Source organism: Myxine glutinosa, chromosome 12 (genome assembly GCF_964187855.1).
Source record: "Myxine glutinosa chromosome 12, kmMyxGlut1.1, whole genome shotgun sequence".
NCBI lineage: Eukaryota > Metazoa > Chordata > Myxini > Myxiniformes > Myxinidae > Myxine > Myxine glutinosa.
In genome coordinates, this window is record NC_136272.1 from 5,648,894 (window position 1) to 5,674,445 (window position 25,552).

Here is a 25,552-nt window from a genome sequence, read left to right on the forward strand (position 1 = left end):
CCAGCCCAGAGGGGAGAGCAGTATTCCATTGAGCTGCGGATGAAAGCCTTGTAAGTGGTGAGGAGCTCAGGTGTACCAAGGAAGGACTTCGCATGACGGAGGATGCCCAGTCGGCGACTGGCTTTGGAGGCCAGATTTGAAATCTGGTTTTCCCAGGAAAGATCATGGCAGATAGTGAGACCCAAAAGATTGAGTGACAGAACTTCTTGGAGAGGATTATTCAGAAAGTGGATGGGAGGGTTGTCCAGTCGGTCTTTTCGGAGAGACATCGTAAGAGTGTGAGATTTGTCAGGATTGAAAGACACTAGGGCATGCCCGTACTATATATATATCTAAAATTATATCCCCCCCCCTCTATTTACATGAAATGGTTTGGTCCAAAGCGAACGGCCTGCGAGTACGGTGACAATCCCCCCCCCCTCTATTTACATGAAATGGTTTGGTCCAAAGCGAACGGCTTGCGAGTACGGTGACAATCCCCCCCCCTCTATTTACATGAAATGGTTTGGTCCAAAGCGAACGGCTTGCGAGTACGGTGACAACCCCCCCCCCCCCCCCCCTCTATTTACATGCAATGGTTTGGTCCAAAGCGAACGGCTTGCGGAGTTTGGCAAAGAAATCGCCATAGCTCGGTAACTACTTGTCCGATTAATATGAAACCTTGAAAAGGCACATCCTCGGGTCCCCAGCAATATACCTGGCAAGTTTCAAGTATATCGGACCCGTGGTTGTCGAGAAACAGCGGTCACAGACAAACACACAGACACACACACAGACACACAGACACACAGAGATTACTGGAATTATAGATAGATGTTCCATTTGTTTGCCCAGTCTGTGATTTTGTCCAGGTCTGCAGAGAGTGAGGAGGCTGCAGACTGCCGATCTGAGGGATGAGGAATGGTGCGACAGAGAGTAGAGTCGTCAGCAAAGAGATAGAGAGGATTTTCAAGAGAGTCAGAGAGATCATTGATGAAGACCAGAAAAAGCACAGGGCCCAGAACACTGCCTTGGGGAACTCCAGCCTGAACAGGAGAGGAGATGAGAGAAACCCATTCAGGGCCACACGTTGACTACGACCAGAGAGGAAGTCCGCCAGCCATGCGTGGAGATTTCCATGGATACCAAAGGAGGAGAGTTTGGTGAGCAGAGCGGGGTGCCAGACCGTATCGAAGGCACGTGAAATGTCAAGGGAGACAGCTCGAATTTCCTGTTTGGCGTTGAGGACCTCCATCCATTGTTGAGAAAGCAGAAGCAGCATGTCCAGAGTAGAGTGACCAGGTCTGAAACCAAATTGATGGTCAGAGATCAAGCCATTGGAGAAGAGGAAAGATTTCATATCTGAAGCAATGATGGATTCCATGACTTTGCTGATAATTGGGAGAAGGCTGATTGGTCTGTAGGCTGATCTCTCGTCTCTCTCTCGTCTCTCTCTCGCCTCTCGCCTCACTCTCGCCTCTCTCTCTATTGCCTTTCTCTCGCCTCTCTCTCTATTGCCTTTCTCTCGCCTCTCTCTCGTCTCTCTCTCTTCTCTCTCTCTTCTCAACAGAGAAAAGAAAACACGGGGAAACTTCGCAAACACGTACAAGGACGCACAGGGAGTGAAATGGGGAAAAGAAAGACCACAAACACAACACAGCACTCACAGCTCCACACACACACACACACACACACACACACACACACACACACACACACACACACACACACACACACACACACACACACACACACACACACACACACACACACACACACACCCTAGCCACCAAAGCAATGGAAACAATAACTCTGTTTTATTTAACTTTTGGCCTTTTTGCGTAAAAATTGATATAGCTAAACTGTTAAATAAAGATTATTCTTGATTTATTTAGTGACTTGCAGAATGCAAAACAATCCACTTTCTCAAAAATCTAAAACTGATATTTTTATGCCTCCGCTCCCGAAGGTGGCCGGATGCATTATGTTTTCGGGTTGTCCATCCGTCCGTCCGTCCGTCCGTCCGTACACGTACGGGGTAAACCTTATTTTTCTCAGCAACCACATGGCCGATTGCAACAAATCTTTCAGGGTAGGTGGACACCCATGCAGAATGGGTTTTTTTTTGATAATGAAACAGAAAACCAAATACTGCATTGGAGTCATCAGAAGGACCCCAAAAAAAAAGTAAAGAGCAAAGATGGAGTCATCAGGAGGAACCTGGATAGGATTCGGGTTTCAGCCGCTACCCCTCTACCCTCAAACCCACGAGGCTGTGCCATTGAACAAGAAGAAAAAGACATAAAATGTCATAACACCCACCATGGTTTTAGTAATTTTGCTGTACAGAGTTAAATGCTGTCAGTCGGCGATCATTGGTCGGCTGACAAAACAAAATCTTATGAATATGTATACTCATGTATTGTCTTTGTGCCAAGTTTGGAGAAAATCGGTCAATGCATTGTGACGTCATAGGTCACGTGGTATGGCAACCATCTTGGATTAAACCAAATAAGTAAAAATTATTTCTCAGAAACCACTGAATCGAAAACTTTGAAAACTTGGCACATTGCCAAGTACTCTCAATGGGGAACAAAAGCATGATAATGATGACATCATCGGTGAAGTGGTATACCAGCCAAAAATGTTTTAATAAAATCCCTTATCATACTAAAATACGCCATTTGTGTCTGTCTGGTGAATTTTTGACGCCAATACATTCTGTCGTTACTTATCCAATCTCAACCAAACTTGACAGGATGACCAAGGGTTACATAATGAAGGTTGTAGCACATTAATTCCCCCCCCCCCCCTCCTCCCGAAGGGGGTTTTCTCTCCCCGAGCGGGGTTTTCCCACCATTGCCGTCAATGGGTCGCGTGTTGAGTTGTATATCAATGTTAAATTAGCTTTATCATGGCGTTTTTCCAAGGCAGCTTCAAATAACAAAACTAACGATAATAGCAAAATATTAATGTTATTACAAAACAATATTAATACTAATAATATCTCACCTCCCCAAGGGGTTTTTCCGGCGAGTCAACGTATATAAATAGCTTATCATGGCGTTTTCGTGGGAGCATCTACCGGAAGTAATGAACATTAATCAACAGTAATGAATATTATGAACCACAAAAACGTATGCTTAGCTTTTTAAACAGTCGCTAATGCTCTTTATAACACTAAATGAAGAAATTTGGCGGAATCCCGACACCCATGAAGTAAGGTTTACTTACAGACCTGAGCAGAGATCTACTGTACTCTACGTACCCCACAAATGTTGGGTTAATAACATGGCCCTTTCTTCCGCTACCGTGGCATTTTTCGTAGCGAACTTTTGAAACTCGCTCCTGCTGTTTGATAAGAAACTGGAAGGGAGAAGCTCGGGTTGTGCTCCTTTACCAAGCAGCTAGCTAGCGCTTGCCAAGCCAGCCGTTCCTTAACGGTTTTGAATGGAGTGCTTGCTCGAATGCTTAAACCACTTGGCAATCTATCCACAAGAAACTTGGTAAATGAACACACACCCAATGTTCTTGAGACCCGACCATAGATGGACTGTAATCTATATAATATATACCCCAAAGAGCAATGACCCTTCCTGCTGTTCCCATAGTGAGCAGGTGGACTAGTCCTAAAAATCTGAAATTGCATGCATACGATCTATGACCCATTTGTATTGGAATATTAAATTTATGACATCATAGGTCACATGGTTTGGCAGCCATATTTGAGTTAATCTAAAACCTTAATAAAACATCTCCCAAACCACCAAATCGATTGACACGAAACTTTACGTGTGCCATTGACTAAGCATGGCGATTAAAAGTTGATCACGAAACATCATTGATCACATGGTGTGGCAGCCATATTGGATTGAAGGATAATATTAAATAATTATATCTCTGAAACTGCTTACCCTATTAATGCGAAATTTTGCAAATGACATCCAACACCATTGTTGCATATAGTTTGAAAATGATGATGTTGTAGGTCACATGGTTTGGCAGCCATTTTGGATGTAAAAACAAACCTTATCAGATTATGAAACTTGACAAACATGATCCCCTACCCATACATATGCAGATTGTACATTTTTTAAGGTCATATATCACATGGTATCACAGCCATATTAGCTGGAAAGCCGGGTTTTTTTTTTTATCCCTTCTCCGAAACCGTTTCACCGATCGATGTGAAACCTGTAATGTCTGGTGAAAATGTGATATTTGAAAACAGCTATTGTGTATGTGTCGAGTCAACAATGAACCAACCATACACTGCTTCAATCCAGTAACTTTGCAATCACGACAAAGGGATTGCAGTGTTACGGTTATATTTACTATATGATTATTATTAACGTTATTATTATTATTACGAAGACAATATTACTGTATGAAGAAACCTGGGCTAATTTCTCCGAAGTGGCCTGAAGATGAGGCATGAAGGCAGGAACCCTAAGGCCTATATGTACTGTGTCGTTGGAAGACCCATGACGCCTATGATTTCGATATTTGATGGTCATTTTAACAATCGGATTGTTTGTGTTTCGCACTGAATGAAAAACATAAAGGTAGAGCATGGCGATTGTGATACATGACAGGTTCGACGATATGTTAGACCTGAAAAGCATATAATTCAAAATGGCGGTGTCTGGAGTCAGCCGTCATATGCCGTAATGACATCACAGATGGAATCACATCACATCACCCTTGTCATGAGACCAGATCCTCAGCTCTGATTGGTGTACGTTTGTGAGGGACATATATACATACATACAGACATACTAGTACCCAACTGCAAAGCCGCAATGAGCCGGCGAAGCCAAAGCCTCTTGCCATAGTGATGGGTAAAATAGTGGCATCAGTAGGTTAGGTAGTTGGTAGTAGCTAGGTGTAGTAGGTACCGTACCTGGTAAGACTTGGTAAAAGAGAAGAGCAGACAGTCCTCCCCAATACCTACATACAATAAATGTCACAAGAAGCTTAAGGAAGTAACTATATGATGTGCTAGCTTAGGGCCTATTTTAAGAAATTTTAACTGGGCTTAATATACATTTTCACAGTATGTGTGTAGTCTTCTAACTTCAGTCGGTCAGGACTGGTTCTCTCCGGGCACTGCGGCTTCCTCCACCAGAAGAAGTTAGCTTGCAGTAAGATCAGTGCCGACAGATCAGACGATAGCGCCGTTTCAACAGCAATGTGTGAATTGTGTGACTGTCGTTAATCAAACCGTGTCAATGGCGCTGATTGGCTGACCTAAGCTGATCGCTGATTGGTCAGCTCACAAAATTTCGCAAATTCAGACCTAAAATGACACCATTTGCATTCTGGATGAGATTAAAATTGATAAAATTTACTTCTTGATTAATTCGGTGAATTCCGTCTCAACTTCGGATATTTCCGGCCGTGAAAAACGATCCCCTACGGCCGCGAGATTTCTAAAAAATCATTCTTCGTCAATTTTAGAATATTTGACGCCGTTTTCACCCTCCGAAACGCGTAATAAGCTTTTTTGAAATATTTTTTCAAATGCTCGAATCTCATTGGTTCGGGTGTTTGGTGACGATTTTCGTTGAAGATAACGAGGTTGGTCTTAAAGTATTTTAATTACAAATTAGAGGTGCATCGGATTGTGAATCAAAAAAGACGGGTGAAACAAACTCCTATTGAACTTTTTCAATTTGTTATGCATACTTCCGCATCCGCAAGATGGCGGCCTCCATTGAGCGATTTGGTGCGTCAAAGCTTCGAAATTCTCAAGGGATCCAGCAAAATCTGGCTTTTCAACATAATACGTATGCGTTCATTGACAACACCGGCTTCGCCGGCTACAAACACTGTTCTAGACTGCTTTGCCCTTTCGGCTACGCCATAACAAACGCTTCTGTACACCGCCCTTGAGGCTCGGTTTGCAAGCCATCGTCCACAATTCAAATTAAAGAGACATAATTACTCTTATCAAAAATGTTTGAGTTCGTTTTATCCTCAAAAATAGACCGTAGTGAACACACATTCATGGTAAAAGATTGGCTTTTTAAACCTACCCTTATGAAGGGGACAGATATCTGTACAAACACACAAACTGACCCCAAAAACAAACTGACATTGTGTTTTATTTGGTATATGTGTATAAATGTATATAAATATATATATATATACATATATATATACATATATATATATATATATATATATATATATATATATATATATATAATATATATATACAGTATATACATATACACACACATACAAATAAGAACAAATTACTTGATAACAGCAGGAAAAAGATGATATAGAAATCATACAATTGATCTATGATCGTACCAGAAGAGCTGCGCTGCTGCCTATTGTCAGTAGTAATAACTTAATACTCCATTTTGTTTATTCACACCAATCAAATATAAACCAATTTAATTCCGACTCACTTACACAACCAACCAGCTGATGTACACTCCACTCCATGACACGAGCACCATTTTAATACAATATTTACACCAATGAATCTGGAGTGAAAACAAAACTTAGTTTCAGTACAATCCGACCCTAATGAACCAGTTCTGACTTGTCTAACCTCATCCCAAGATCCAACCATTGGCCCCACCCCATCCCCATCGCTCAGAAAAATGTGCTGAATTGTATCTTATGGTAATTAATGGTTGAAGCATGGTATTCAATGATATGTATGGTATGCCAGGTCAAAAGTAAATGGCATAGCCTTTGGAAGGAAAAAACTAGGAATGGTATCTCTGAACGGTTTTCCATGGTAATCATTGTTGTGCCAGGGAACATTTTTGTGGTATGTGAATGGTACCTCTTTATGTGTGACACTGAAAGTGGACGGAGATTGTGTTTTCACTCCTGTCAGTCTGTCTGTGAGCAGGATATCTCAAAAGGTTATAGACGGATTCGGACGTAACTTGGTGGACAGGTTGGGTTGTTTTCATAAGGGTTGTGCGACAAGGACGAAATGGTTCGATTTTGGTTCAGGTTCTAATCCGGATCCGGCCTACCAGTGGATACAAAACATAAACTGTTCAGCCGAGCAAAGGTATGCTCTCTACCGAGCAGAGTGGCATTCTATTTATTTTTGAAATATTTCGACCCCTTTCTCACCAAGGCCACCCCTTCTATGTCATGGACTTACGAGTTATGACCCTTCGGCTTTGGGAATCCATGCAAATTCTACCCATGCAGGTTCCTGGTCACGCAGGGTATTTCAAGGCCAATATTCCAGCAAAAACGAGGCACATCCTTCATGACCTTGATGTCTTAACCTGCTCCAGGAACTGTCCTAATTATCAGGTAAAAAAAACAACAACAAGAGCCTCAGGAGTGTGAATGTGGGATTTCCCCAGGGATGGCAGTGAAGACAAGGATGAGGATGGTAGTTTGAATACCTCGGTTCTTCAATATCATATCATTGGTTGATACAAAAAGGTCCCTCAACATTTAACACTTGATATTTTTAACACCTTATTGAGAATCCAGGTATGTGACCCGGCTGGCAAGAGAGAGTGAAACCCACACAGCAACTTTCCCTCCCATCAACTTGGAAATGTGCAAAACCCTGGAAAATCCGCCTGGTCCTGAAATGAGGAACACGTCCGAACGATCTGCAAAACTCGCCAAGCACGTCCAATGTGCGATGTACAGAATTCCCGAGCATTTAAACACTCCATTTAACACGGTCAAGGGGTCCACATGGAAACCCTGTTTTAACGTCTTCCGCTGGTCACTCAAAAGGTTCTTATTGCACGTGCTCAGCACACGAACCCCAGATGGGGTTGGCCGTACGAGCACGTACGGTGTGGACCGTGATGCTATGTCGGAATTCCAATTGAAGAGGATTCCAGGGAGGGGAGGTTGTAGTGTGGAAGAGGAGGATTTGGCGTGGGAGGAGGAGGAATCCTCAATCCAAAGACAATGATTCAGATGACGTCACAATGGACGCTGTACCTAGCCGTTTCATCTCGGTGGGAGAGAGCACACTGCTTGCTGAGCAGCACTTCAGCACCATCATCTTACCCTCGCACATGTATGAGTCAATATGCTTCCAAATGAAGCGGTACACGAACCACAGGCCATACATGGAGCAAACTGTACACAAACCAGGGGAGCACGAAACTGCACACAAACCAGGGAGCACGAAACTGTACACAAACCGGGGATCAAAAAACTGTATACAAACCAGGGGAGCACGAAACTGCACACAAGCCAGGGGAGCAGGAAACTGCACACAAGCCAGGGGAGCAGGAAACTGCACACAAGCCAGGGGAGCACGAAACTGCACACAAGCCAGGGGAGCACGAAACTGCACACAAGCCAGGGGAGCACGAAACTGCACACAAGCCAGGGGAGCACGAAACTGCACACAAGCCAGGGGAGCACGAAATTGCATACAAACCGGGGATCCAGAAACTATACATAAAGAGGTGGAGCACGAAACTGTACACAAACCGGGGAGCACGAAACTGTATACAAACCGGGGAGCACGAAACTGTATACAAACCGGGGAGTAGTAAACTGCACACAAGCCAAGGGAGCACGAAACTGTACACAAACCGGGGAGCACGAAACTGTACACAAACCGGGGAGCACGAAACTGTACACAAACCGGGGAGCACGAAACTGTACACAAACCGGGGAGCACGAAACTGTACACAAACCAGGGAGCACGAAACTGTACACAAACCGGGGTAAATAAACTGTATACAAACCAGGGGAGCACGAAACTGCACACAAGCCATGGGAGCACGAAACTGCATACAAACCGGGGATCAAGAATCTATACATAAAGAGGTGGAGCACGAAACTGTACACAAACCGGGGAGCACGAAACTGTATACAAAGCGGGGAGCACGAAACTGTACACAAACCGGGGATCAAGAAACTGTATACAAACCAGGGGAGCACGAAACTGCACACAAGCCATGGGAGCACGAAACTGCATACAAACCGGGGATCAAGAATCTATACATAAAGAGGTAGAGCACGAAACTGTAGACAAACCGGGGATCAAGAAACTGTATACAAACCGGGGAGCACGAAACTGTACACAAACCGGGGGAGCACGAAACTGTACACAAACCAGGGGAGCACAAAACTGTATACAAACCGGGTGAGCATGAAATTGTACACAAAGAGGGGGAGCACGAAACTGTACACAAACCGGGGAGCACGAAACTGTACACAAACTGGGGATCAATAAACTGTATACAAACCAGGGGAGCACGAAACTGCACACAAGCCAGGGGAGCACGAAACTGCACACAAGCCAGGGGAGCACAAAACTGCACACAAGCCAGGGGAGCACAAAACTGCACACAAGCCAGGGGAGCACGAAACTGCACACAAGCCAGGGGAGCACGAAACTGTACACAAACCGGGGAGCACGAAACTGCACACAAGCCAGGGGAGCACGAAACTGTACACAAACCGGGGAGCACGAAACTGTACACAAACCGGGGAGCACGAAACTGTACACAAACCGGGGAGCACGAAACTGTACACAAACCGGGGATCAATAAACTGTATACAAACCGGGGAGCACGAAACTGCACACAAGCCAGGGGAGCACAAAACTGCACACAAGCCAGGGGAGCACAAAACTGCACACAAGCCAGGGGAGCACGAAACTGCACACAAGCCAGGGGAGCACGAAACTGCACACAAGCCAGGGGAGCACGAACCTGCACACAAGCCAGGGGAGCACGAAACTGTACACAAACCGGGGATCAATAAACTGTATACAAACCGGGGAGCACGAAACTGCACACAAGCCAGGGGAGCACAAAACTGCACACAAGCCAGGGGAGCACGAAACTGCACACAAGCCAGGGGAGCACGAAATTGCATACAAACCGGGGATCCAGAAACTATACATAAAGAGGTGGAGCACGAAACTGAACACAAACCGGGGAGCACGAAACTGTATACAAACCGGGGAGCACAAAACTGTACACAAACCAGGGATCAAGAAACTGTATACAAACCAGGGGAGCACGAAACTGCACACAAGCCAGGGGAGCAGGAAACTGCACACAAGCCAAGGGAGCACGAAACTGTACACAAACCGGGGAGCACGAAACTGTACACAAACCGGGGAGCACGAAACTGTACACAAACCGGGGAGCACGAAACTGTACACAAACCGGGGAGCACGAAACTGTACACAAACCGGGGATAAATAAACTGTATACAAACCAGGGGAGCACGAAACTGCACACAAGCCATGGGAGCACGAAACTGCATACAATCCGGGGATCAAGAATCTATACATAAAGAGGTGGAGCACGAAACTGTACACAAACCGGGGAGAACGAAACTGTATACAAAGCGGGGAGCACGAAACTGTACACAAACCGGGGATCAATAAACTTTATACAAACCAGGGGAGCACGAAACTGTACTCAAACCGGGGATCAAGAAACTGTATACAAACCGGGGAGCACGAAACTGTACACAAACCGGGGGAGCACGAAACTGTATACAAACCAGGGGAGAACGAAACTGTACACAAACCAGGAGAGCACTAAACTGTATACAAACCAGGGGAGCACGAAACTGTACTCAAACCAGGGGACCACGAAACTGTATACAAACGAGGAGAGTACAAAACTGCACACAAACCAGGGGAGCACAAACTTTATAAAAACCGAGTGAGCACGAAACTGTACACAAAGAGAGGGGGGGGGGCACGAAACTGTACACAAAGAGGGGGAGCATGAAACTGTATACAAACTGGGGGAGCGTGAAACTGTACACAAACCAGGGGAGCGCACAACTGCATACAAACCAGGGGAGTACAAAACTGTACACAAATCAGGGGAGTACAAAACGGTACACAAACCAGGGGAGCACAAAACTGTATACAAACCGGGTGAGCACGAAACTTTATACAAAGAGGGGGGGGGGCATGGAACTGTATACAAAACGGGAGAGCGCGAAACTGTACACAAACCAGGGGAGCACGAAACTGTATACAAACCAGGAGAGTACGAAACTGTACACAAACCAGGGGAGCACAAAACTGTATACAAACCGGGTGAGCACGAAACTGTACACAAAGAGGGGGAGCACGAAACTGTATACAAACCAGGAGAGTATGAAACGGTACACAAACCAGGGGAGCACAAAACTGTATACAAACCAGGGAAGCACGAAACTGTACTCAAACCAGGGGAGCACGAAACTGTATACAAACCAGGAGAGTATGAAACGGTACACAAACCAGGGGAGCACAAAACTGTATACAAACCGAGTGAGCATGAATCTGTACAGAAAGAGGCAGGGGCACGAAACTGTACACAAAGAGGGGGAGCATGAAACTGTATACAAACTGGGGGAGCGTGAAACTGGACACAAACCGGGGGAGCGCGCAACTGTATACAAACCGGGGGAGCGCGCAACTGTATACAAACCAGGGGAGTATGAAGCTGTACACAAACCAGGGGAGCACAAAACTGTATACAACCCGGGTGAGCACGAAACTGTACACAAAGAGGGGGAGCACGAAACTGTACACAAAGAGGGAGAGCACGAAACTGTATACAAACTGGGGGAGCGCAAAACTGTACACAAACCGGGGGACCCCGAAACTGTATACAAACCGGGGGACCCCGAAACTGTATACAAACCAGGGGTGTACGAAACTGTACACAAACCAGGGGAGCACGAAGCTTTATACAAATCGGGTGAGCACGAAAGTGTACACAAAGAGGGGGAGCACGAAACTGTACACAGAGGGGGAGCACGAAACTGTACACAGAGGGGGAGCTCAAAACTGTACACAAACCGGGGAAGCGTGAAACTGTACACAAACAACGGAGCATGAAACTGTATACAAATCGGGGATCAAGAAACTATACACAAAGAGGCGGTAAACTAAACTGCACACAAACCGGGGATCAAGAAACTGTATACAAACCGGGGAGCACGAAACTGTATACAAACCGGGGGAGCACAAAACTGTACACAGACAAGTGGAGCACGAAACTGTACACAAACTGGGGGAGTACGAAACTGTACACAAAAAGGGGGAGTGTGAAACTATACAAAAACAGGGGGAGCACGAAACTATACACAAACTGGGGGAGCACGAAACTGTACAAAAACAGGGGGGGCACGAAACTATACACAAAGAGGTGGAGCATGAAACTGTACACAAACCAGGGATCAATAAACTGTACACAAACCGTGGGAGCACGAAACTGTACACAGACAAGTGGAGCACGAAACTGTACACAAACCGGGGGAGCACGAAACTGCATACAAACCGGGGATCAAGAAACTAAACATAAAGAGGTGGAGCATGAAACTGTATACAAACCGGGGGAGCATGAAACTGTATACAAACTGGGGGAGCACATGCTGGCTGGGGAGGCACATTGGAATAAGGGGGAAAGAGGAGAAGTGAAGCTAGAGAAGCTGGATGAGCCTGTAGGAAGTGGGGAGGGAAATGAGAAGAACGGGTTTTTTGGGGAGAGTCAGAGTGATGGGAATTATGGGGAAAGGAGGTGGATCCATGCACGTGGTAGGAGAACCTTCGGATGTTGTGCACTCTGATGCTGCCATGTAGAAATAGACAAAGATGGATAAAGAGAACAAAATGATGGACAGAATGGAAGAGGGCATATAGAGAGAGGAGTTAGTCAATCCATCAGTGAATGACACATTGTGTATATATATATATATATATATAAAACACAGTTTGTGTGTGTGTGTGTGTGTGTGTGTGTGTGTGTGTGTGTGTGTGTGTGTGTGTGTGTGTGTGTGTGTGTGTGTGTGTGTGTGTGTGTGTGTGTGTGTAATGTTACCGATAGACTCCTAAACGGAGAGGCTCATGTACTTGATATTTGGCACAGACATGGCCATTGAGCCTGGGAAGAACATGGCCGACCTAAAAAAAAATATTTCATCATATTTTTTTACCATATTTTTACCTCAGCGCATTTCAGCGAGGAATATTATGCACGGAATCTGACCGGTGGCAGAGCAGCGTGCTGATTCGCTCATTCGCGCTCATTGATGACGATCATGATCACGTGATGACCTGATCACGAATGATGTTCGTGACGCGATCACGTGATGTTCCTTGCCGCCATAAACTCACAGCAAGTAGCATAGATTTTAGCATGATTAGCATTTAGCTTGATTTAGCATGATTTAGCATAGATAGTAGCATGTTTCACATAGATTTTTTTTCAGCGAGGAATATTATACACGGATTCTGACCGGTGGCAGAGTAGCGCGCTGATTCGCTCAGAGCGATCACGTGATGTTCCATCCCTGCCGCCAGTTGGCTTCACTTTTCACGGACTATGAGCGTTCTATATATTTTCAATTCAGTGCGCCGGACTCGCTCACGTACTTGATTTGTGGCATAGACATGGCCATTGGGCCTTCACGGTGTAATTTGTGCGAGGCTTTTGTCCGAGTGAGCTTGAGTCGAGAGGGCGAATGTACGGGTTGGGAATGTACGGGTCCCCTTCCCCCACCCGGCAACGCCGGTACTGGAGGGCGTCACAGGATCGGTGTCTCCAGAATCCGCTTCGTGCTGTTGCGAAGATTCAGGACAATGTCGCGATTGTTGTGCTGCTCTCCGACCATGAGAACTGCAACGTCATTGTTGACTGGCCCTCCCCTTCCCCTCCCTTTCCCTTCCACCCTACCCCCTCCCCTTTTCCCCCCTCCCCCTCCCCCCTTCCCCTCCCCCTCCCCCTCCCCCCCCCCTACCCCTCCCCCCTCCCGTTTACACACGGAATGCCGGGTACCCCCCCTCCCCTCCCCTCCCCTCCTCCCTCTCCTCCCCTCCCCTCCTCCCTCTCCTCCCCTCCCCTCCCCTCCTCCCTCTCCCCCCCTCCCCTTCCCTCCCCCGCCCGGCAATGCCGGGTACTTCTGCTAGTATATATTATATATATACTGAAATGCAAAAGAAACTTACCACCTTTGAAACCTTTAAATATCAACAATAACACTGCGTGTAGTAAATGTGTGAACTTATTTGTGGACAATAGTGTCCTCACTGTCAGACAAAACGGTCACGGATGGTCACTTGAACCTTCAATGGTCACTTCATAGCACAGCTGTTGAACAGCCGTTTTGACTGTCAGTGATTAGCCAAGGGGTACGCGATGATTTTAATGAGCTGCACGTGATGTCTTGATATTGGCTTTAAAAAGGCCAGTGCAAAATGGGCATTTCAATCAACATGCCACGATTGTCAAGGGATCAACGGCAGCGTGCCCTGGGCATGCTGCAAGGTGGACTGAGCTACCGTGAGGTGGCACGTCGCCTTGGCTGTTCACACCAGACGATATCGGCCCTGGTGGACAGAGACACCCTCCACAACTCTGCAGATGACAGACCTCGATCAGGGAGGCCAAGAGTCACCACTGCAAGGCAGGACAAGATGCAAGGCAAGATGGTCTGAAGTCACCTGCGGGATCGATTCCGTCCAGCATCCCGCACTGCGGCAGAAACTCCGGGGCGTGCAAACCCACGGATCTCCAATGATACTGCACGAAGACGACTGCATGACTATGGTCTGACTGCCAGAAGACCATACAGAGGCCCCGTGATGACGGTTGCCCATCGCCGCAACCGTCAGAGATGGTGCCAGCAGCATCAGCGGTGGACCTTGGCGCAGTGGAACGAGGTCGCTTTCAGCGATGAGTCAAGGTTCTGTGTGGACAGTCCTGATGGGCGTGAGCCGTGAGTGTGTCTGGAGAAGAACTGGCGAGCGATATGCCGATTGTTGCGTGCGTCAAGCCAACAGGTGGGGTGGCCCAAGTGTAATGGTGTGGGCAGCCATATCAGGCCGGTACAGGACGCCACTGGTGGTTGTGGATGGGAATCTTAACGCCCAGCGGTATGTGGATAACATCCTGCGACCTCATCTGCTGCCATTCCTGCTAGACCACCCAGAACTGAGAACCTTTCAGCATGACAACGCTCGTCCCCATGCTGCTCGCTTTACCACTGCATTTCTCCAAGGCGAGAACATCAACACCATGCAGTGGCCTGCGCTCTCCCCTGACCTGAATCCCATAGAGCACCTGTGGGATGAGCTTGGGAGACGCGTAGTTGGCAGGGCCAGGACACGGGCAGAGCTGCTTCAGACATTGAGGACTGAGTGGGACAGAATCCAGCAGCAATCCATCCAAAGACTGGTAGGCAGTATACGCCGACGATGCACTGCCTGTATCCAAAACAATGGTGGCCATACACGCTATTGAAAGGGGACTGACATTGCACCCTGTGCTGTTCTGTACTGTAGAACAAACTGATGAGATGGTGTATCTTGGTCAAAAACTTGACATGTCATCAATAAAATGCCAATGTTTCAATTAGCAATTGTTGGTTTGTTTTATTTTGAACTGTTACAATTTTATGACATTTCAAACAAGTGGTAAATTTCTTTTGCGTTTTCGGTCTTTTTGAAGTTGGTCAAAATGGTCAAAATGATCAAATTTTTCGGTCAAAATGCCCATTTTGCACTGGCCTTTTTAAAGCCAATATCAAGACATCACGTGCAGCTCATTAAAATCATCCCATACCCCTTGGCTAATCACTGACAGTCAAAACGGCTGTTCAACAGCTGTGCTATGAAGTGACCATTGAAGGTTCAAGTGACCATCCGTGACCGTTTTGTCTGACAGTGAGGACACTATTGTCCACAAATAAGTTCACACATTTACTATACGCAGTGTTATTGTTGATATTTAAAGGTTTCAAAGGTGGTAAGTTTCTTTTGTGTTTTCAGTCTTTTTGAAGTTGGTCAAAATGGTCAAATTTTTCGGTCAAAATGCCCATTTTGCACTGGCCTTTTTAAAGCCAATATCAAGACATCACGTGCAGCTCATTAAAATCATCCCATACCCCTAGGCTAATCACTGACAGTCAAAACGGCTGTTCAACAGCTGTGCTATGAAGTGACCATTGAAGGTTCAAGTGACCATCCGTGACCGTTTTGTCTGACAGCGAGGACACTATTGTCCACAAATAAGTTCACACATTTACTACACGCAGTGTTATTGTTGATATTTAAAGGTTTCAAAGGTGGTAAGTTTCTTTTGCGTTTCAGTATATATATACAATATATATATATATATATATATATATATATATATATATATATATATATATATATATATATATATATATATATATATATATATCTATCTATAATTCCAGTAATCTCTGTCTGTACGTCTGTACGTCTGTACGTTTGTCTGTGACCGCTGTTTCTCGACAACCACGGGTCCGATATACTTTTAACTTGCCAGGTATATTGCTGGGGACCCGAGGATGTGCCTTTTCAAGGTTTCATATTAATCGGACAATTACTTACCGAGCTATGTCCAAAAAACGATTCAACCAATCAGAGAGCAGCGAACGATCGCGTGTGCCGAACGTGGCGGGCACACTCTGCCTCGGATGGCACATTTGAGAGCGTATTCATTTATTTCACGTTTGCAAACTATGTTGGCGTTAAACTATGTTTTACAACTAATAAAAACGAATTTGCGATTCATTCGCTTTCCTGCGCGTTTGTGCACGCGATGGCGATTTCTTTACCAAACTCCGGAAGCCGTTCGCTTTGGACCAAACCATTGCATGTAAATAGAGGGGGGGGGGATTGTCACCACTCGCAAGCCGTTCGCTTTGGACCAAACCATTTCATGTAAATAGAGGGGGGGGATATAATTTTAGATATAGATATAGTACGGGCATGCCCTAGTATATATAACTAGCCGAATGCATCCGACGTTGCCCGGGTTGTTTTTGAATGAATTTATTAGGATAATTCAGTTTTTACCCGCGGCCGTAGAAGATTGACTACTATAATTCAGCTCAGCTTTTAATTGCGAAATGGGCCCAGCCTGGCCGAGGTGGGCCTCGACTGGCCTCGCAACCTAGCCTATAACCTTCCCGGGGCCCGACCCGACATTTTTCGTATTAGAGGTTTCCTCCTAACTTTCTCTGTTCAGGAGATTAGCGGGCGCAGACAAACAAACAAAAACTTTATTTTATATATATATAGATAGAAGATAATATGTGTGTGTGTGTGTGTGTGTGTGTGTGTGTGTGTGTGTGTGTGTGTGTGTGTGTGTGTGTGTGTGTGTGTGTGTGTGTGTGTGTGTGTGTCTTCGACAATGAGGAACAATCACGACCACCTCCCATCCCAATCAACCACCATCCCAAACCCCTCCACCCACCGCCATTCCCTCCCATCAGACAATATGACAGACTGCAGGAGAAAGAAAAACAAGATCCACCTATAAAAAGGTGGTAGCCGGACGCTGAACATTGAAACCGACAGGACAGACAAGTGGCCTAGACCGAGAAAAACACACACAGATGTAGACACACACAGACACACACACACACACACACACACACACACACACACACACACACACACACACACACACACACACACACACACACACACACACACACACACACACACACACACACACACACACACGTGACACGACCCTCAGCGTGGGAAGTAAGCGTGACCGCGCGGCTTTGGCGGCAACACAACAAAGGATGAGCGAGAGAGTGAGGGAGACAATGGCCCGGGCATGATCTCCTTCAGGTCCAACAGTGTGAACCGCTAATGACCTCAAACGTGCCACCGAAACCTTCACGGCGGCACGCCATGCCCAGGACACGAGACCCCATGCGATCCACACGGACCCCGGTTTTAAACACCACCCTTCCCCCACCCCCTCCCTGGTTTTGAACAATTTTCCCTCCCCTGCCCCCCAGGTTTAAACACTGCCCCCCCCCCCCCCCACCCCACGCCCCACTCCCATCAACCACCATCCAACCCCTCCCTCCCCCACTCCCATCAACCACCACCCCAACCCCCCTCCCCCACTCCAACCTCCTCCCATCAACCACCACCCCCAACCTCCCCCCTCCCATCAACCAACACCCCAACCCCCCCTCCTCCCATCAACCACCACCCCCAACCTCCCCCCCTCCCATCAACCACCACCCCAACCCCCCCCCCCCCTCCTCCAATCAACCACCACCCCCAACCTCCCCTCCCATCAACCACCACCCCAACCTCCCCCCCTCCCATCAACCACCACCCCCAACCTCCCCCCTCCCATCAACCACCACCCCCAACCTCCCCCCTCCCATCAACCACCACCCCCAACCTCCCCCCTCCCATCAACCACCACCCCCAACCTCCCCTCCCATCAACCACCACCCCCAACCTACCGCCACACCGCCACACCGCCACACCGCCACACCGCCACACCGCCACACCGCCACACCGCCACACCGCCACACCGCCACACCGCCACACTGCCACAGTGCCACACCGCCACACCTGCCACACTGCCACACAACGACACGACGTGACTTGCTGCATTTATTGCCATTTTAACCGCAGTGCTTCATTTGTTCCACGCACGTCGCGTCGTTATGGATAATGAGCACCTGGACCACACTCGGACAGCAGGTGAAGCGGTACAGACACACGGAACTTGGGTATCAAGGGGGGATGGGGGGAGGGGCAGCACACAGGTGGACACATTCCGTCTTCTTTCACTTGGAATATCGGAAACGAAATAAACGTACAGGTGCACATTGACACGCAGGTAATCAGACACTCTGTCGGGACGTTCGCTAATCGGGACACGTGATTGAGCTGAAGAGCAAAGCGGTTTTAAACCGCATATAGATGTCTGTTTTTAATCAAATATAGATGGCGGTTTTAAACCGCATATAGATGTCTGTTTTTAATCAAATATAGATGGTGGTTTTAAACCGCATATAGATTGTCTGTTTTTAATCAAATGTAGATGGTGGTTTTAAACCGCATATAGATGTCTGTTTTTAATCAAATATAGATGGCGGTTTTAAACCGCATATAGATGTCTGTTTTTAATCAAATATAGATGGTGGTTTTAAACCGCATATAGATGTCTGTTTTTAATCAAATATAGATGGCGGTTTTAAACCGTATATAGATGTCTGTTTTTAATCAAATATAGATGGTGGTTTTAAACCGCATATAGATGTCTGTTTTTAATCAAATATAGATGGCGGTTTTAAACCGCATATAGATGTCTGTTTTTAATCAAATATAGATGGCGGTTTTAAACCGCATATAGATGTCTGTTTTTAATCAAATATAGATGGCGGTTTTAAACCGCATATAGATGTCTGTTTTTAATCAAATATAGATGGCGGTTTTAAACCGCATATAGATGTCTGTTTTTAATCAAATATAGATGGCGGTTTTAAACCGCATATAGATGTCTGTTTTTAATCAAATATAGATGGTGGTTTTAAACCGCATATAGATGTCTGTTTTTAATCAAATATAGATGGCGGTTTTAAACCGTATATAGATGTCTGTTTTTAATCAAATATAGATGGCGGTTTTAAACCGTATATAGATGTCTGTTTTTAATCAAATGTAGATGGTGGTTTTAAACCGCATATAGATGTCTGTTTTTAATCAAATATAGATGGCGGTTTTAAACCGCATATAGATCTGTTTTTAATCAAATATAGATGGTGGTTTTAAACCGCATATAGATGTCTGTTTTTAATCAAATATAGATGGCGGTTTTAAACCGTATATAGATGTCTGTTTTTAATCAAATATAGATGGTGGTTTTAAACCGCATATAGATGTCTGTTTTTAATCAAATATAGATGGCGGTTTTAAACCGCATATAGATGTCTGTTTTTAATCAAATATAGATGGTGGTTTTAAACCGCATATAGATGTCTGTTTTTAATCAAATATAGATGGCGGTTTTAAACCGTATATAGATGTCTGTTTTTAATCAAATATAGATGGCGGTTTTAAACCGTATATAGATGTCTGTTTTTAATCAAATATAGATGGCGGTTTTAAACCGTATATAGATGTCTGTTTTTAATCAAATATAGATGGCGGTTTTAAACCGCATATAGATGTCTGTTTTTAATCAAATATAGATGGCGGTTTTAAACCGCATATAGATGTCTGTTTTTAATCAAATATAGATGGTGGTTTTAAACCGTATATAGATGTCTGTTTTTAATCAAATATAGATGGCGGTTTTAAACCGCATATAGATGTCTGTTTTTAATCAAATATAGATGGTGGTTTTAAACCGTATATAGATGTCTGTTTTTAATCAAATATAGATGGCGGTTTTAAACCGCATATAGATGTCTGTTTTTAATCAAATATAGATGGCGGTTTTAAACCGCATATAGATGTCTGTTTTTAATCAAATATAGATGGCGGTTTTAAAGCGCATATAGATGTCTGTTTTTAATCAAATATAGATGGTGGTTTTAAACCGTATATAGATGTCTGTTTTTAATCAAATATAGATGGTGGTTTTAAACCGTATATAGATGTCTGTTTTTAATCAAATATAGATGGCGGTTTTAAACCGCATATAGATGTCTGTTTTTAATCAAATATAGATGGCGGTTTTAAACCGTATATAGATGTCTGTTTTTAATCAAATATAGATGGTGGTTTTAAAGCGCATATAGATGTCTGTTTTTAATCAAATATAGATGGTGGTTTTAAACCGTATATAGATGTCTGTTTTTAATCAAATATAGATGGCGGTTTTAAACCGCATATAGATGTCTGTTTTTAATCAAATATAGATGGCGGTTTTAAACCGCATATAGATGTCTGTTTTTAATCAAATATAGATGGCGGTTTTAAACCGCATATAGATGTCTGTTTTTAATCAAATATAGATGGCGGTGCATAATCTGATCTCTATATGCCATCTATATGCCATGATCTCTAATCTCCCGCGATGAAGCTATCTCTGAGGGCCTTTCACTCACTCACCGCAGGCAGGTAGGTGGTCTTTCTGTCTTCTACCGACTCCTCTCCGGCCTTGCTCCCCCAGCTCTCTCTGTGCTCTGTCCCCCAAATATTCCTACAGGTCGCACAAGATCTGCCAGCAACCCTCTGATGGTTAAACTGCCGAAATCTCGGCTCTCTGCTCACCTTCACTCTTTCATTCCTCTTTTCTCCCGCCTGTGGAACAAACTCCCACACTCCCTTCAATCCCTCTCCTCCCTCCAGGTCTTTAAAACAGCTGTTCACCACCATCTCTTATCTTCCCCCATCCATAACCTTGATCTTTTCTACCCCCACTAATTCACCCCAGATCCACCTTGTTTGAAATTCCAACTTATTTCCTGGAAATCCTGGCAGTGTCCATATGTTTATACCTCTCCCACCCCCCCCCCCCCTTCCCATGCCTCCCCCCCTTCACATGCCTCCCCCCCTTCACATGCCTCCCCCCCAAAGCCCTCTCCCTCCCACAGATCTCTCGATGTCTCCATGTCTCTCGGTCCCTGCTCTCAAATGTTGTGTTTGTGTCCTTCCCCCTCTCTCCCCATCTTGTCTACCGCTCCCGATGTTATTTGTTTTATGTGTCTGTTTGTCTTTCTGTGTGATTAATGTTCGCTCTTTCACGAGCCTCGATCTTGTATACAAAAAAAAAATAAAAAAAAAAAAAAAAAAAAATGGTGGTTTTAAACCACATATAGATCTGTTTTTAATCAAATATAGATGGCGGTTTTAAACCGCATATAGATGTCTGTTTTTAATCAAATATAGATGGCGGTTTTAAACCACATATAGATGGCGGTTTTAAACCACATATCAATGGCAGTTTTAAACCACATGTTGATGGCGGTTTTAAACCACAATTAGATGGCGGTTTTAAACCACATATAGATGGCAGTTTTTAACCACATATAGATGGCAGTTTTAAACCACATATAGATGGCGGTTTTAAACCACATAGAGATGGCAGTTTTAAACCACATATCAATGGCAGTTTTAAACCACAGATAGATGGTGGTTTTAAACGACAGATCGCTCATTCTTTTAAGCCACATATAGATGGCCGTTTTGAAGCACATATCGATTGCTGTTTTAAATCACAAATAGATGGTGGTTATAAACGACAGGTCGGTAATGGTTTTAAGCCACATATAGATGGCTGTTTTAAACCACAGGTACATCATGGTTTTAAACCACATGCACATGTCGGTTTTAAACCACATATAGATGGTGGTTTTAATCACAGGTAGTGTTTGGTTTTAAACCACATATAGATGGCAGTTTTAAACCACATATAGATGGCGGTTTTAAATCACATATGAATGGCTGTTTTAAATCACAGACAGATGGTGGTTTTAAACGACAGATAGCTCATTCTTTTAAGCCACATATAGATGGCCGTTTTGAAGCACATATCGATTGCTGTTTTAAATCACAAATAGATGGTGGTTATAAACGACAGGTCGGTAATGGTTTTAAGCCACATATAGATGGCTGTTTTAAACCACAGGTACATCATGGTTTTAAACCACATGCACATGTCGGTTTTAAACCACATATAGATGGTGGTTTTAATCACAGGTAGTGTTTGGTTTTAAACCACATATAGATGGTGGTTTTAATCACAGGTAGTGTTTGGTTTTAAACCACATATAGATGGCAGTTTTAAACCACATATAGATGGCGGTTTTAAATCACATATGAATGGCTGTTTTAAATCACAGACAGATGGTGGTTTTAAACGACAGATAGCTCATTCTTTTAAGCCACATATAGATGGCCGTTTTGAAGCACATATCGATTGCTGTTTTAAATCACAAATAGATGGTGGTTTTAAACGACAGGTCGGTAATGGTTTTAAGCCTCATATAGAATGGCTGTTTTAAACCACAGGTACATCATGGTTTTAAACCACATGCACATGGCGGTTTTAAACCACATATCGATGGTGGTTTTAATCACAGGTCGTGTTTGGTTTTAAACCACATATAGATGTCTGTTTTAACCCACATATCGATGGTGATTTAAACCACATATTGATGCTGGTTTTAAACCACATTTTGATGGTGGTTTTAAACTACATAAAATGGTGGTTTTAAACCACATATCTATGGCTGTTTTAAACCACATATAGATGGCTATTTAAACCGCGTATAGATGATGATTTAAACCACACATAAATGGTGATTTAAACCACATATAGATGGCGGTTTTAAACCACATATAGATGGCGGTTTTAAACCACATATAGATGGCGGTTTTAAACCACATGTAGATGGTGGTTTTAAACCACATATAGATGGCGGTTTTAAACCACATATAGATGGTGGTATTAAATCACATATAGATGGCGGTTTTAAATCACATATCGATGGCGGTTTTAAACTACACATGGATCACAGTTTGAAAGCACATATGCATGGCGATATTACATTACATATGGATGGCAGTTTTAAACCACATATAGATGGCAGTTTTAAAAACATATAAATGGTGGTTTTAAACCACATGTAGAAGGTGGTTTTAAACCACATATAGATGCTGATTTATACCACATATAGATGGTGGTTATAAATCACATATAGATGGCGGTTTTAAACTACACGTGGATCACAGTTTTAAACCACATGTAGATGGGGGTATTACATCACATATAGATGTCAGTTTTGAACCACATATAGATGGCGGTTTTAAACCACAGGTGGATCGCAGTTTTAGACTACACGTGGATCACAGTTTTAAACCACATATTGATGGTGGTATTACATCACATATAGATGGCAGTTTTAAACCACAGGTAGATGGCGATTTTAAATCACAGATAGATGGTAGTTTACAACCCGAAAGAAAGACATGGATGGCTGGACGTCATTCAGATGTCCAAGTGTGGATACAAAGACCCTGCGGTGTAAGTGAGTGGTACAGGTGTGGATACAGAGACCCCACAGTGTTAGTGAGTGGTACAGGTGTGGATACAGAGACCCTGTGCTGTTAGTGAGTGGTTCAGGTGTGGATACAGAGACCCTGCGGTGTTAGTGAGTGGTTCGGGTGTGGATACCGAGACCCCGCGGTGTTAGTGAGTGGTACAGGTGTGGATACAGAGACCGTGCAGTGTAAGTGAGTGATTCAGGTGTGGATATAGAGACCCCGTGATGTTAGTGAGTGGTTCAGGTGTGGATACAGAGACCCCGCTGTGTTAGTGAGTGGTACAGGTGTGGATACAGAGATCCCGCGCTGTTAGTGAGTGGTTCAGGTGTGGATACAGAGATCCCATGGTGTTAGTGAGTGGTACAGGTGTGGATACAGAGACCATGCGCTGTTAGTGAGTGGTACAGGTGTGGATACAGAGACCGTGCAGTGTAAGTGAGTGGTACAGGTGTGGATACAGAGACTCCGTGGTGTTAGTGAGTTGTACAGGTGTGGATACAGAGACCTCGCTGTGTTAGTGAGTGGTACAGGTGTGGATACAGAGACCCTGTGGTGTTCGTGAGTTGTACAGGTGGGGATACAGAGACCCCATGGTGTTAGTGCATTGTACAGGTGTGGATACAGAGATCACATGGTGTTAGTGAGTGGTTCAGGTGTGGATACAGAGACTCCATGGTGTTAGTGAGTGGTACAGGTGTGGATACAGAGACCGTGCAGTGTAAGTGAGTGATTCAGGTGTGGATACAGAGACGCCGTGGTGTTCGTGAGTTGTACAGGTGTGGATACAGAGACCTCGCTGTGTTAGTGTGTGGTACAGGTGTGGATACAGAGATCCCATGGTGTTAGTGAGTGGTTCAGGTGTGGATACAGAGACTCCATGGTGTTAGCGAGTTGTACCGTACGTCCTTCGTTGAGAGATCCCGATATATCCCGAGTCCCGTACGAGAGGTTGGTGAATGAATGTGCACACTCACCCAGGAGCATGGTGAACGGACCCCGTGAGCACCCACGAACACAGCCAAAGGAGCGCGGAAAGGTCTTGCACCGCCGGGGTTCCCACGAGACGCGCTTCGCGGCTGAAGTTGCCGTGGTGGCGACAGACGGAGACGACAGACGGAGAATTCGGAGATCGGGGCAGGGTTCGTTCGGAGATCGGGGCAGGTCGCGGACACTGGGTAGGTACACACAGACGCGGAAAGGCGACCGTTCGTCCTGGTGCACTCAGTCCATGTGCGTTTCGTTCTCCGCACCGTCGACCAGATTAAACGATCCCGGAGCGCGCTCTCGGTTCCCTCCCTCTTCCCTCCTCCTTCCCCACCCCCTCCCGGTCCCACCGCTCTCTGTCTCTGTCTCCCCTCGCGCACCTGCCGCACTCCCGCCGTGGGACGCAGCGCACGCGAGCGACCTCGTGCTGCACCAACAAGCACCGATTGACGCACAAATCGCTTCGAGCCGTGAAATAATGATTCGTTCCTTATTCGTTCTCGCGTCCACAAATTGGGAATTTTGACTCCACTCAATGAAGGGATGTACATTTGGGAGACGAGGGGTGGGGGTGTTCGTGCGGACAGGGCGGTACGTAGTACGTACCCTACCCACACCATGCATAACTATTATTAATGATAACAATGTTATATGAAGCGGTAAACGAGGCAGTCACACGTACGGTGACGCTTTACCCAGGTAGCTCCGCCTGCAGACTCACCTGCACACGAATACCGTACAAGTACCATGGTTACTTACATACAGAACAACTCATACACAAATAGCGTACAAGTACCATGATTACACTACAAC

At 45.1% G+C, this 25,552-nt stretch overlaps 1 protein-coding gene across 1 annotated transcript in view; it reads right to left on the reverse strand.

Moving 5' to 3' along the window:
• The window catches only part of LOC137418405 (zinc finger protein 385D), a 691,629-nt gene extending 666,533 nt beyond the window's left edge, over positions 1-25,096 (reverse strand). The window contains exon 1 of the mRNA XM_078766432.1: positions 24,730-25,096. The gene's annotated coding sequence lies outside the window, so the exon portion shown is untranslated. The remainder of the gene's footprint in view (positions 1-24,729) is intronic.
• Between the last annotated feature and the right edge of the window lie 456 nt (positions 25,097-25,552).